Raw genomic sequence first — 14,672 nt, forward strand, 5'->3', positions numbered from 1 at the left:
TAGGGTTTGTAGACATTAAGATGAGAGATTTGGCTTGATGTTCAAATGGATATGTTATTCTTCTTCACCTTTATGATAAATCTTATTTGGTATCATAGCAATAAGTCAACCGTGATCGTCACATAGGGAGGATCTAATCGCTGTTCTCGACCTAAATAAAGTACCACCATGGTCGATTAGGTGTGTGGTTGCTACTTCTAAATTCTCAAATTTTTTCAAGTTATTGGATCCATTTTCTATTTTCCTTTGATTTTTGAAAGAAAAAAAGGGGGCCTATATTATGAATTCGGGATTTCATTCCTTGTTTGGAGCATTTTTCTATTCTATAGGAAAGTGAAGGTGCCAACTAGCCTATTGGGGCTATTACCCAAGTTCTCTTTTTTTGGTGCGCTCGCGTGTGTGCTAATTTTGTTTGGTTCTTTGTTCAAGAAGTGTTTAGAAATCAGTTTTTGTGTCATTTTAACCTTGTTTTCCAATTTTGCAAAATGATTTGGTTATATTAAATTATATTTCTGTTAGGTATTTGTTGGCTCTTTCCTTTTGGGTTGATCCAGTGTTATACCTTGGCTCTGATTGAGTAGAAACCAGATATTTGTGTTGGTTGTTCGCTATTCCTAGTTTGTGGATATATCGGAGGCTAGTAAGCTTCTATTAGCAGTGAGGAAAGTTAGTTAAGTTGGTTAAGGATTCTTGCTATTGGGATTCTTGCCACTAGTATTCTTTAATGCAAAATCTTTTGGTCTGACTTGATACTGCAAGAGATCTGGTTAATCAAGCTAGCCTCATCTTTGATCTCCACATTATCTCTATTTTGGTCTCACGTTTGGATCTGCTCCCAATTTTGCTGCTCTCTAATATTTGTGTTGGTTGTTCGCTATTCCTAGTTTGTGGATATATCAGAGGCTGGAAAGCTTCTACTAGCAGTGAGGAAAGTTAGTTGAGTTGGGGAGGAAAGTTAGTTTGTGGATATATCAGAGGCTGGAAAGTTAGTTGGCTACTATTTATCTATTGGCCGTGATGGCTATTGTAGGTTTAATGCTAGTGGGTTTGTATGGTGGGATGTGTGGGTTTAGAGAGGAACTAGAGAAAAGAAAATGAGAGTTTAGGAAGGAGACTAGTAGAGTTTAGGAAGGAACTAGAGTTTAGGAATGAGAGTTTCAAAGAAAGGATGATTTATTATCCCTATGTTTTTGAGATTGCTGCTATATTTTGTTTTAATCTAGGGACCAAAGATGTGGTTTAATTTCATTATCACAATGTTAAACTCTTATTATGTTTCCTAAGAACATTATAATGCTATACTAGAAATGTCACATATCTCATAATTTGACCTTAATGTAAGTAAAACCAGCCTCAAGTTTAAGATTTAGGTCCTTCTAATTTCAATTTAGTCATGAAAGTAAAGTTAGCACTTTGGATTACATCTCATTGCAGTGATAGCTCCTACTCAATTGATATTTGCTCTTGTTTTGGAACCTTGAAATTGGATTTCATCAGTATTCCATAATGACATAATTTGAGCTAGGTTTTGGTTGGACAACATGTGACTGGTTTACAAATTTATAGAGATATTGCTTGTAATTAGTTCATATATGCCAAGTTTAACTGGTGAATTATGTGTTACTTTTTGATTTTGGTATATTGAAATTTTGTAATTCACCATAGGAAAATTTTCTCTCAATTTGTTCATCTATAATGTGAAACCAATGTTTTTAGACCAAGACCTTTATTATTAACATTTTAACATTATAATTTTTTTTTCATATGTTTGACAGATTGGCAGTGGATCGAATATAGTTCGGGGAGCATCAAAGGATTACATTTTGAATTTTTGGATACATTTTGTCATAGGTTTTTGTTATAAATTTGCAAGCTTGGAAGGTTTTTTGGATTGGCAATGGATGAATTATAGTTCGGGGAGCATCAAAGGATTACATTTTGAATTTTTGGATATATTTTGTCATAGGTTTTTGTTATGAATTTGCAAGCTTAGAAGGGCTTTGGGCATTACATGTTTGAAGTTTGGAATTGTAAGAGATTTGTACTTAAATTGGATGTTTTGGATTTGATATGTTGTTTATATTTAATATGGTACTACTTTTGAATTTAGTTTATATTTTGGATGCTTTGCACAAGTGTGTTAATTTGAATTATATTTTGCTTATGTTTATAGGTTTATGAATGATGTATTGAACAGGGAAATTGTTAAAAAAAATTATTTATAGGTTTATGAATTATGTATTAAACAGGGAAATTGTTAAAAAAAATTATAAATAATGAATTTTTGGTGACAGGTATTTTTGTTATAAATTTACTTTTGGTGACATTTTATTTATGTTGCTGAAAGTATGTGTCCATAATTTTTTTAGCGACCCAAAACTTGATTGGTCGCCAAAAGTTTTAACATTCAACAACCAATTCTTTTAGTCACTGAAAGATATTTTTAGCGACGCATTTATATGTCGCTGAAACTTAACATGTCATCAGCTGAAGGCTACTTTTAGTGACTAAATGTTAATTTATGGCGACGAAATTTTAGTCTTTTGGCGACGGAAGTATTTGGTCGTCAATTTATTTATAAAGGCAACCAAAATTGATTTGGTCGCCAAAGCATTTAGTGACAGGGCTTCAGCAACCAATTTTGTTCATGTCGCGGATACTTTCAGCAACCAAAATTACACTTTTGGTGACCAAAAAATAGGTCGCTAAAAGTGTTTTTTTTTTGTAGTGATAAATCATATTGTTGAATTTGTTGTCCATCCTTTGAAGCCTTCTACCATGGTCATGTATTTCATTTTCCATCTCAGAAAGCCTTGCCCTGACATCATTCAATTCTTATGTTTGGATAGCTTTACTGTAACAACCCTCACCACTGATTACCGAGAAATTACTGATTAACCACTGATTACTACTAAACTGAGACCAATTATGATTGATAACTGAATTGATTGAAGTACTAAACTGATTGACTGAAATCCGGAACTGAATTGACTAAGTATATCTGTTGAACTGTATGTCTATCTGTTGATTGTTTAATTATCTGTTTAGTTTTTGTGTTTAAATTGCGAATTGAAGGCCTTATCGGCAGCCGAATCTGAAATTGATTGATGTTCTATGATCGTTAGAATTAATGTGAATTCATGGCATATTTATCTGAAAATTGATTTGGTATGATTAAATGAGATTAAATGTTGATAAATTGTATAGTTGGCCTTATTTACATTGGTGCCACCTAGTGGCCCACTACTTGGACTATTGTTGAGCCTTATTACACTCTATACAAAACATTTTCATCAGCCCTTCCTTGTCTCAACCGACCAAGAGAGAGAGGGAGAGAATTGATTTGTTCTTGAGAGAATTGCTTGGAAATTAGGAAGATTAAAGGAGTTCTTGCAACATTGAGCCTCCATACCTCTAATTCAAAACTTAGGTAAGGAAATTCAACCTTTTATTGTTGTGTTCAAATTGTTTCTTGCATGGTTTAGACCTAAGTTGAAGACTAGAGCCAACTTATGGCTCAAATTGTTGTGTTAAAGCTTAATTGTTGCATGCATGTATATATATTGAAGTTTTGAGGTTGTAGTTCATAATTCCTCACATACATGTCCATGTTTTACGAGTAGTCCATGATTTCATCATGTTTTTAGAAAGAATTGGCTCAATTGAGCTAGCATTTGAAGCTTTGAAGTGTTTAAATTCATGCATGTTCCATGTTCGTCTTGTTCATGAAATGTTGTTTGAAATTGGATTTATTCGAACTACCTTTGGGCCTTGATTTTACAATTGAGCTTTGGAATCATGTTAAACTATGAGTTTTGGGATGTTTTCTGGAAAATTGGCCCAAGAGGATCGAAATTTATGTTTTAAAACTTGGTTTTGAGCTTGAGGTTCAAATCTGGAATTTCCAGAATTTGGACTCACGCTCGAGCGGGGTGACTGGCGCTCAAGCGTGGAAATCGTGCTCCCAGCATTTTTGTTCTGTTTTGAAGCCCGCTCGAGTGGAAGAATTGACACTCGAAGTGGAAGAATTGACACTCGAGCGAGACATTGTGCCTCATGCTCAAGCGGGTGTCGAGTGCCCAATCGAGCGTGATTTTCACCTATCCAGCACTTTTGATTGTTTTGCAGAATGCTCGAGCGGGTAATTCTACGCTCGAGCGGAAACCTTTGTCTGCATGTCCGCTCGAGCGGAGTAACCTACGCTCGAGCGTGACCCCTGTTTTCTAAAAATTCTGAAAATGTTTTTAAAGTGCATCTTTGCATCCTCATCCCATCCTAGGCATTCTTAGGCCTAATTTAAAACATCTTAATGAGGATATAGATGTAGAACCACACCGAGGCAAATTAGGGATTAAGTTATTATTTTCCCAACTGTGTAGCTTAGTGTGTGTTCAATCTGTAACTGTGTAGGGTTGGCGACTGGGGGCGCACTCTAGCTTTACTGTAGCCCAAAACTTTGTGAGTAACAACTGTGTAAAGATATGTTCAAAATGATTATCTTCTGAACAATTGAACTGTACTGCTTTCTGAACTGATACTGTTAATTGAATGAATGGATGTCCTATATTCTGAACTGTATTGTGGCATCCTTAGCAACTACTGTTTACTGTTACTGTTACAGAGATCTCTGTAGGTTCCTTGTTAGAACCACTACTGTTTACTGATTGATGGTCATCATTTGCTGTTCGGTCTTTTAAGACCTACTGTTTACTGTACTGTTATGCTAATGGTTGTACCACATATGACTGAATGACTGATATACTGAATTAACGAATTGTTTTTATTATTGTAAGGGCATTCATTCTTAACCTCTTTATGCATTACGTTATTCACTGGGCTTTAGCTCATTGCTCATATATATATATGTAGGTGTACAGGCACCAGGCCGTGGTTAGAAGCATCGGGGTAAGCTCCAGTTTTGTCAAGCCAACCACTGTGCCTCACTGCGAGGTTCCGAGCCTGTCAAATTATGGCTTAGGGGTGTTTTAGTTCCCCCTTCTGTCTCTATAACTATTTTGTTTACGATACTATACTGTTTGATAGGGATTAGGTCCCTGAACTGAATGATTGTATATATGTGTACATACTGTTTTGTCCGACTGTATATATATTTGAATGAAAAGTCTTTTTGCATACAGACTGTCACAGCTCATTGGACATTGTTTAATTACTGTATTGGCTTCCGCCAGCCCCTGTACTCTGTATTACTGTATTACTGTTAAGCAGGCCTTCGGTAATCTCGGATTACTGGCCGGTTACGGTGCTAAACCCATAGGGGCGGGTTTAGGTCGTGACATTTACGAGGTCCACTATTGGAATGGATTGTCGAGGTAACGTCCCCATCATCATCGTTCGCAAACTTGAAGTAATTGTAGTGTTCTTTGTTACTCTTACTCTACAATGCATGACAATCAATTATTTAATTTACACAAATAATTTCTGAAATACTACAAGTTTAATTTTATAACACATACTTACACATTTAGATGGACAAACAAAAAAGCGGCACTCTTGATTTCTATTCTCATTGGTTCGTACAATATACATTGCAGCTGTTTTTCCACAATCAGATATTCTTGGTCTTAATCTAATGTTGCTATTGCTAGTAGAAAAAGAAGCCATTTTTAATCTGCATAAACAAAATCCATATTTCATGTCTTTAATGCTCTATGATATTCACTGGACAAGTGTCTTATACATTAAAAATTCAATATTGAGATTTTATGGCAGTGAGTTAAATGTTGACCAAATAAATTCTGTAAAATTGACATTAGACATTTTAACTATAAAAATGAAACAACATACGGTTAAAGTGTTTAAAAATATGTAACACTTAAATTACAAGATAAAAAGCAAGATTCATGGTAGGAATTACATAGGGCACTTGGAATATTAATGATGGTTTCAACCTTCACTGCATAAGGTTGGAATAACTAGCTGGTTCTTATTGACTATATGTCATCATCCTCTAATCTTAGTTTAGCATACTTTCTTTTTACTCCACAAGGATGTCCATACCTTCGCCTCTACTAATCTCGCGGGTTACTTTTCCCAACTAATCTCTCAAGTTACTAAGTATTGTAGTTATCGTCTTACATATACCAAGTAATATTATTAGTTTAGTATACTTTCTTTGCGCATAAAGTAGCTCATCCTTGTCAATTTTTTTGATTTTCCTCTAGCAAATTATCTTCAATGATGTTGGGAGGGAAACAAAAGATAAAAAGCAAGATTTATATAGAGTTCACAAAACATGTAAACAAGAAGCATTTAATAACATGTACTAAAATTCACTAAAATGAGGTTATCTTGAATTATTAGTAGAATTTTTCTAGTTATTTCTCAGCTATAGATTAGACACTTTTTGACCTATTTATGTTAACAAAAACTTCATAATTTTCTACTTGCTTGATTAGCATAACTTGTACTTTGAACATGCGTAAACGGGTAAATTTTTAATCTAATGGAAGAGGTTTACACAAAGTCTCAGTTGGGGACTTTCATCAAAACAAAAAGGGAATTTCTGTAATGAACAAAATCAGTTGAGGACTTTCATCAAACACTTGGAATGTATCAATATAATGGAAGATGTTTAACCAAGGGTCTAATTCCAGAACAACCAAATAAATTTTTTTTTAACAGATGCATCTCAAATCAAAAAAAAAAAAAAAAAAAAAAACAGAGCAATAGCTTACTTCAGACCCTTGGTTCTCAAATCAAATGCATCTCAAATCCAAAAAAAAAAAAGAAGAAGAAGAAGAAAAAACACAGCAATAACTTACTTCAGAAGCTGCAAATGTGGGCTCAATCATCAAACCCTAGTTTTTTGAGTTTACAGAGTCTACTTGAGATTGGGATGAGAGAGGAGGTGTAACAACCCTCATACTGTTTACCGATTAATGACTGATTAACTGCTAATTACTGTTAACCGAGACTGATTATGACTGATAATTGAACTGAATAAACTACGGAACTGGCTGACTGAAATTGGAAACCGAATTGACTGAGTATATGTTAGTTAAATTGCATTCTATCTGTTTGACTGTATGATTATCTGTTCATGCTTATATGTTTAGACTGTAAGTTGAAGGCCTTATCGGCTGCCGAATCCAAAATTGATTGGTGTTTTATGATCAACATAATTTATGTAATTTTACGGCATATTCATTGAAAAAGTGATTTGGTATGACTAAATTAGATTAAAATAAGCTAATTGGCCAAGTTGGACTTATTTACCAAACTAGCCTTGTAGTGGCCCACTACCTCAAACCTTTTGAGCCTTATCACACTTAATGCATTTGATTAAAACAACATTTCATCAGCCTTTGTGTTGCCTCAACCGACCAAAGAAGAGAGTTAGAGAGAGAGAGAGAATTGTTCTTGTTGATTTAGCTTGAGATCTTGAAGAATTGAAGGAGTTTTGTACAATTGAGCTTCCCTATCCTAAATACAAGACTTAGGTAAGAGAATTCAACCTTTATTGATGTATTTGAGCTTGATTCTTGCATGGTTTATGTCAAAATTGAAAGTTGAGCCATGAATTAGTTCTAGCATGTCGAAATAGAGCATAATTCATGCATGCATGTTAGTATTGTTGCATGTTGAGGTTGATTACATGGACATTAGTACATGCATGCTCATATTGTTGTTATAGACCATGTTTTCATCTGGTTTTGAAAAGAAATGAGCTCATTTGAACAAGCCTTGGAGCTTTAATTTGGTTTAAAACTCATGCATGACATGTTTGAATGTTGTTCTTGAAGAATGGTTGGAAATTGGGTTTGAATTAAACACCCTTGGGCTTTGATTTCCTAAATTGAGTTTTGAAACATGTTATTATATGTGTTTAAAAGAGTTTTCCACAAAATTGGCCCAAGAGGATCGAATTTTATGCATCTAAGCTTGGTTTTGAACCTGGAGCTCGAATCTGGGATTTCCAGATTTCAGTCGTCCGCTCGAGCGGGGGAAGTGCCGCTCGAGCGGGAAAATCGAGCTTCCAGCATCTTGCACTGTAGAACAGTCCGCTCGAGCGGAGTATTGGGCGCTCGAGCGGAGGACTGGGTGACACGCTCGAGCGAGCGTCGAGCGGGGATTTCCCCTATCCAGTACTTTTTGGTCCGCTCGAGCGGTATAATGGACGCTTGAGCGGGGACCTTTGTTTGCCTGTACGCTCGAGCGGGGGAAACCTGCGCTCGAGCGGGACCCTGTTTCACTGAAATTTCTGAAAATGTTTTCTAAGTGCATCTTTGCATCCTCATTTCATCCTAGGCATTCTTAGGCCTAGTTTTAGACATCTTAATGAGGATATAGATGTAGAACAGACCGAGGCAAATTTAGGGATTTAATTATTACCCTTCCCAACTATGAAACTTAGAGTGTGTTCAATCTGTTAACTGTATAGGGTTGGCATTTCGAGGAGACGCCCTAGCCTACTGTAGCCCAGAACTCTGTGAGTAACAATTGTGTAAAGATATGTTCAACTGATTATCTTTTGAATACTGAACTGAACTGTTTACTGAACTGGTATTATTTACTGAATGAATGTATGTCCCTTATTTCTGAACTGTACTGTGGCATCCTTAGCACCTACTGTTTACTGTTACTGTTATAGAGATCTCTGTTGGTTCCCTCGTGGAGCCACTACTGTTTACTGACTGATGGCCATCATTACTGTTCGGTCTTTTAAGACCTACTGTTACTGATATGCTAATGGATGTACCACATATGACTGTTTACTGTACTGAGCAACTGAAATACTAATTGAAACGAACTGTTTTCATTACTGTAAGGACATTCATTCTAAACCCCTTTACGATTTATGTTATTCACTGGGCTTTAGCTCACTGTCTATATATATATATGTAGGTGCTCAGCCACCAGATCGGAGCTAGGAGCGTGGGTTAGACTCCAGTTTTGTCAAGCCAGCCTTTGTGCCTCACTGCGAGGTTCCGAGTTCGCCATGCTATGGCTTGGGGTGTCTTTTTCCCTGCTTGTCCCTGTTACTGTTTTGTATTACTGTATAGACTGTTATCCACTGTACTGTACGGTTATCAAGGGATTAGGTCCCTGTACTGAATGTCTGTAAATGCTTGTATAGCCTGTACTGTTGTGAATGTATGAATGCATGAAAAATCTTTTTGGCATACAGACTGTCACAGCTCATTGGACATTGTTTAATTACTGTATTGGCTTCCGCCAAGCCCCTGTACTCTGTCTTACTGTATTACTGTTAAGCAGGCCTTCGGTAATCTCGGATTACTGGCCGGTTACGCTACTAAACCCATAGGGGCGGGTTTGGGTCGTGACAGAGTGGTATCAGAGCGATACTTAACCACGAGTCATACCGCACACACGTGTCCAAATGAGCTATAGGGTGTCCTAGAAAAGTGATTAGGGCATTTCATGAACTTGAAAAGTGTGTGGCTATGTTATGACTGAATACATGTTGATGTGATAACTGTCTAAATATGCAACTGTTTATGTTACAATTGCTATAACTGTCATAACTGCTTATAGTGAAATGGACAATGCAAATGAACCTGAATCCTCATCTACCGAGGCAAGAATGGAAAGAATGGAAAGAATGATGGAACTGATAACTGCTAGACTTAAACAACAACAGAACCAACAGCCCCCACCTCCTCCTCCTCCGGTACAGCCGGAACCTAATGCGAATGTGAATGATGGGGATATTATTGCTCTCACCCATAAATTCAGCAAGATGAAACCGCCATCCTTTCAGGGAGGACTGGAACCGCTAAAGGCTGAAGCTTGGGTGCTTGAAACAGAAAAACTATTTGAAGTGTTTCCGTGCTCAGAAGCGAATAAAGTATTGTTAGCTACCTTCACCCTACAAGAAGAAGCTAGAAGGTGGTGGATGTTGATCCGCGATACAAATACTGTTATGACTTGGGCTCAGTTCAAGGAGTCCTTCTTTGAAAAGTACTTCCCACAGTGTGTCAGGGATAGGAAAGTGACTGAATTCGAACAACTGAGACAGGGTACAATGTCTGTGGCTGAATATGAAGCAAGGTTCATCGAGCTTGCCAGATATGCACCACATATGGTGGACACTGACTACAAGAAGGCCAGAAAATTTGAGGGTGGCCTTAATGTTGCAATACTTGACCGAATAAGTGTTTTGAAACTACCGACTTTTGTGGGTGTTCTCGACTGGGCATTGATGGCCGAGTCGAACATTGCCGCAGTGAAACAATCTGAAACACCAACAACTGAATGGCATGGTAAAAGGCAGGGTTTTAAATTCAAGAAAGGCAAGCACAACCCGGCCAACAAGAAACAGAATACGGGGTCGACAACTAGCCCCAGCCAAGGGAGTGGGTTCATTCCACCCTGCTCTGTATGTGGCAACAAGCACAAAGGGGTTTGTCACAAAATATCCGGAGCCTGTTACAGATGTGGCAAAGTGGGCCACATGGTTAGAGACTGTCCCTCCGCTTCGCAAGTTAGTAGCAAAGCTACGCCAAGCGCAGCAGCGTCAACTGTAGCACCAAAGCCTAACCCCAAAGCTACCGGGAAAGAGCCCATGAGGCAGGGCCGAGTGTTCGCCTTAGTACCGGGAGACGTGCAAAATACTGAAACCGTTGTGTCAGGTATCCTCTCTATTTGTACACAAAATGCATATGTATTGATTGATTCGGGGTCTACACATTCTTATGTATCGCATGCTTTCTCACGGAAATTGAATAGACCCTTAGAACCCATGAACTATCTGCTAGCCGTATCATCACCCGTAGGAGGATCCATGACATGTGCTTATATGTACCCTGCATGTGAAATCATTGTTGGGGATATGCATCTGTTTATTGATTTACTACCATTGAACATTGATCATTTTGATGTAATATTAGGGATGGATTGGTTACAAAAATATCATGCCACTATTAATTGTGTGACCAAGCAAGTTGTTTTCCGTCCACCTGGTTTGCCTGAATTTGTGTTTAATGGGAGTGGAGTAGTACCTCCTCCGTATTTGATTTCGTCAGTGAAAGTTGTTAAATTAATTAGAAAGGGGTGTAAAGGATATCTGTGTTCTATGCTGACTGTGTCTACTGATGATAGTGTTAAAACTGATGTGAATTGTATTCCTATAGTCAGGAAATTCCCAGATGTATTTCCAGATGATCTGCCAGGGGATTTGATTGACAGGGAGATTGAATTTACCGTTGATGTGATTCCGGGTACACAGCCGATATCGAAAGCTCCTTACAGAATGGCCCCAACTGAACTGAAGGAGTTGAAAGTGCAATTGCAAGAACTGTTAGACAAGAAGTTTATCAGGCCCAGTACTTCACCGTGGGGCGCACCGGTTTTGTTTGTAAAGAAGAAAGATGGCTCGCTGAGACTGTGCATTGATTACCGTGAATTGAACAAGGTAACCGTGAAAAATAAATACCCATTGCCACGTATTGATGATTTATTTGATCAGTTACAGGGTGCACAAGTGTTTTCCAAGATTGATCTCAGATCGGGGTATCATCAACTGAAGGTTAAACCGGAAGACATTGATAAAACTGCTTTTAGAACGAGGTATGGCCATTATGAATTTTTAGTCATGCCATTCGGAGTCACGAATGCCCCTGCTGCTTTTATGGACCTCATGAACAGAATTTTTAAACCATACCTTGATGATTTCATTGTAGTATTTATTGATGACATATTGATTTACTCCAAAGGTATAGAACAACATGAACATCATCTGAGACTTGCCCTGCAGACCCTAAGAGAACAGAAATTGTATGCTAAACTGTCTAAATGTGAATTTTGGCTTGACCATGTTATGTTTTTGGGGCATGTTGTTAGCAAAAATGGAATTTCTGTTGATCCGCAGAAAATTGAAGCTGTAGTGAATTGGCCTAGACCAACAAATGTGACTGAAGTCCGAAGCTTTTTGGGATTGGCTGGATATTACAGAAGATTTGTCAAAGATTTCTCCAAAATTGCCCTACCATTGACTCAGTTAACTCAGAAGGGGACATCATTTGACTGGACTGACCAAAGGGAATCAGCATTCCAAGAGTTAAAAACTCGACTTGTGACTGCACCGGTTTTGACTTTACCTTCAGGTACGGATGGTTATACTGTATTTAGTGATGCTTCTCATAAGGGTTTGGGGTGCGTTTTAATGCAGAATGGGAGAGTTATTGCTTATGCTTCTCGACAGTTGAGACCACATGAAAAGAACTACCCGACCCATGACCTGGAACTTGCTGCGGTGGTGTTTGCACTGAAAATTTGGCGTCACTATCTGTATGGGGCGACATGTGAAGTATACACCGACCACAAGAGCTTAAAATATTTCTTCACACAGAAGGAACTAAATATGAGACAGCGCAGATGGCTAGAACTGATCAAAGACTACGATCTACAGATTCTGTACCATCCGGGAAAAGCCAATACTGTTGCCGATGCATTAAGCCGAAAGTCAATTGCCAACTTAGCTTGTTTGCTCACCGGACAGAAAGAGCTGCTTGGTGACCTTGAAAATTTTGAAATTGAAGTTGTTTTGAGAGAACAAGGTGGAACGCTAGCCGCTATTTCTGCTCAACCAGCCTTGATAGAAGAAATTAAAGAGAAACAGCAACAGGATGACTTCTTGAAAAAGATCATCGAAGAAAGAGAGTCTAAGCCGAGACCGGGTTTCAAATTCGAGAACAATGTACTGAAATTTCAAGAAAGACTGTGTGTGCCGAATGACACTGAACTGAAAAGAAGAGTTCCGCAAGAGGGCCACAATTCAAAATTGTCTATCCACCCGGGGAATACGAAAATGTACCAAGATCTGAAACAGAATTTCTGGTGGCCGGGAATGAAGAAAGAAATTGCCGACTTTGTGTCCAAATGTCTTCATTGCCAACAAGTCAAAGCTGAACATCAACGACCTGCCGGATTATTGCAACCCCTACCCATACCAGAGTGGAAATTGGAGCATATCACGATGGATTTTATCGTTGGGTTACCTCGCTCTAGAAAAGGTATGGATTCAATTTGGGTTATTGTTGATAGACTAACCAAATCTGCTCACTTCTTACCTGTCAAGACAATCTATAATGCGGACAAATTGGCTGTTATCTATATTGATGAAATTGTGAGACTGCATGGAGTGCCTGTGTCTATTGTTTCTGACAGGGATTCGAAGTTTACATCGAGGTTTTGGCAAAGTCTACAGACTGCATTGGGTACTGAATTGAGGCTGAGTAGTGCCTATCATCCTCAGACGGATGGACAGTCAGAAAGGACCATCCAAACTCTGGAGGATTTACTGAGAATGTGTGTCCTTGATTTTCAGGGAGATTGGGAAAGTCATCTGCCATTAGTTGAATTCGCCTACAACAACAGCTACCATTCGAGTATTGGTATGGCGCCTTTCGAGGCATTGTATGGCAGAAAATGTAGATCTCCGATTTGCTGGGCAGAAGTTGGAGATGGGCCTTTGCTTGGGCCCGAGATCGTATATGAGACGACTGGAAAGATAAAACTGATACAGCAAAGACTGAAAACTGCACAGAGTAGACAGAAAAGTTATGCGGATGTCAGAAGACGGGACAGAGAGTATGAAGTGGGTGATCACGTTTTTGTGAAAGTGACACCAATGAAGGGCCAGACTCGTTTTGGAGTCAAAGGCAAGTTAGTGCCAAGATACGTCGGACCGTATGAGATTATTGAGAAAATTAATCCGGTGGCGTATCAAGTTGCGCTCCCTCCTGAAATGGAGCACATGCATAATGTTTTCCACATTTTGATGTTAAGAGATTATCTCCGGGATCCCTTCCATGTAATTGAGCCTACTCGGGTAGTGTTGAGTGATGACTACACTTACGAGGAACGGCCTATACAGATTGTAAACAGACGGATCAAGAAACTGAGAAACAAAGAGATCCCGCTAGTGAAAGTTGACTGGCGGAACCATGGTGGTGTGTATGCCACTTGGGAAAGGGAAGATGACATGGCTAAAAATTATCCTGAACTGTTCCCACTGAACCCTATTTTCTTCCAGACTGAAGGTAACTCGAGTTTAGAGGACTAAACTCTTTATAAGGAAGGGAGACTGTAACAACCCTCATACTGTTTACCGATTAATGACTGATTAACTGCTAATTACTGTTAACCGAGACTGATTATGACTGATAATTGAACTGAATAAACTACGGAACTGGCTGACTGAAATTGGAAACCGAATTGACTGAGTATATGTTAGTTAAATTGCATTCTATCTGTTTGACTGTATGATTATCTGTTCATGCTTATATGTTTAGACTGTAAGTTGAAGGCCTTATCGGCTGCCGAATCCAAAATTGATTGGTGTTTTATGATCAACATAATTTATGTAATTTTACGGCATATTCATTGAAAAAGTGATTTGGTATGACTAAATTAGATTAAAATAAGCTAATTGGCCAAGTTGGACTTATTTACCAAACTAGCCTTGTAGTGGCCCACTACCTCAAACCTTTTGAGCCTTATCACACTTAATGCATTTGATTAAAACAACATTTCATCAGCCTTTGTGTTGCCTCAACCGACCAAAGAAGAGAGTTAGAGAGAGAGAGAGAATTGTTCTTGTTGATTTAGCTTGAGATCTTGAAGAATTGAAGGAGTTTTGTACAATTGAGCTTCCCTATCCTAAATACAAGACTTAGGTAAGAGAATTC

This window comes from Camellia sinensis, chromosome 2 (assembly GCF_055761805.1).
Source record: "Camellia sinensis isolate YWXY chromosome 2, ASM5576180v1, whole genome shotgun sequence".
Classification (NCBI taxonomy): Eukaryota; Viridiplantae; Streptophyta; class Magnoliopsida; order Ericales; family Theaceae; genus Camellia; species Camellia sinensis.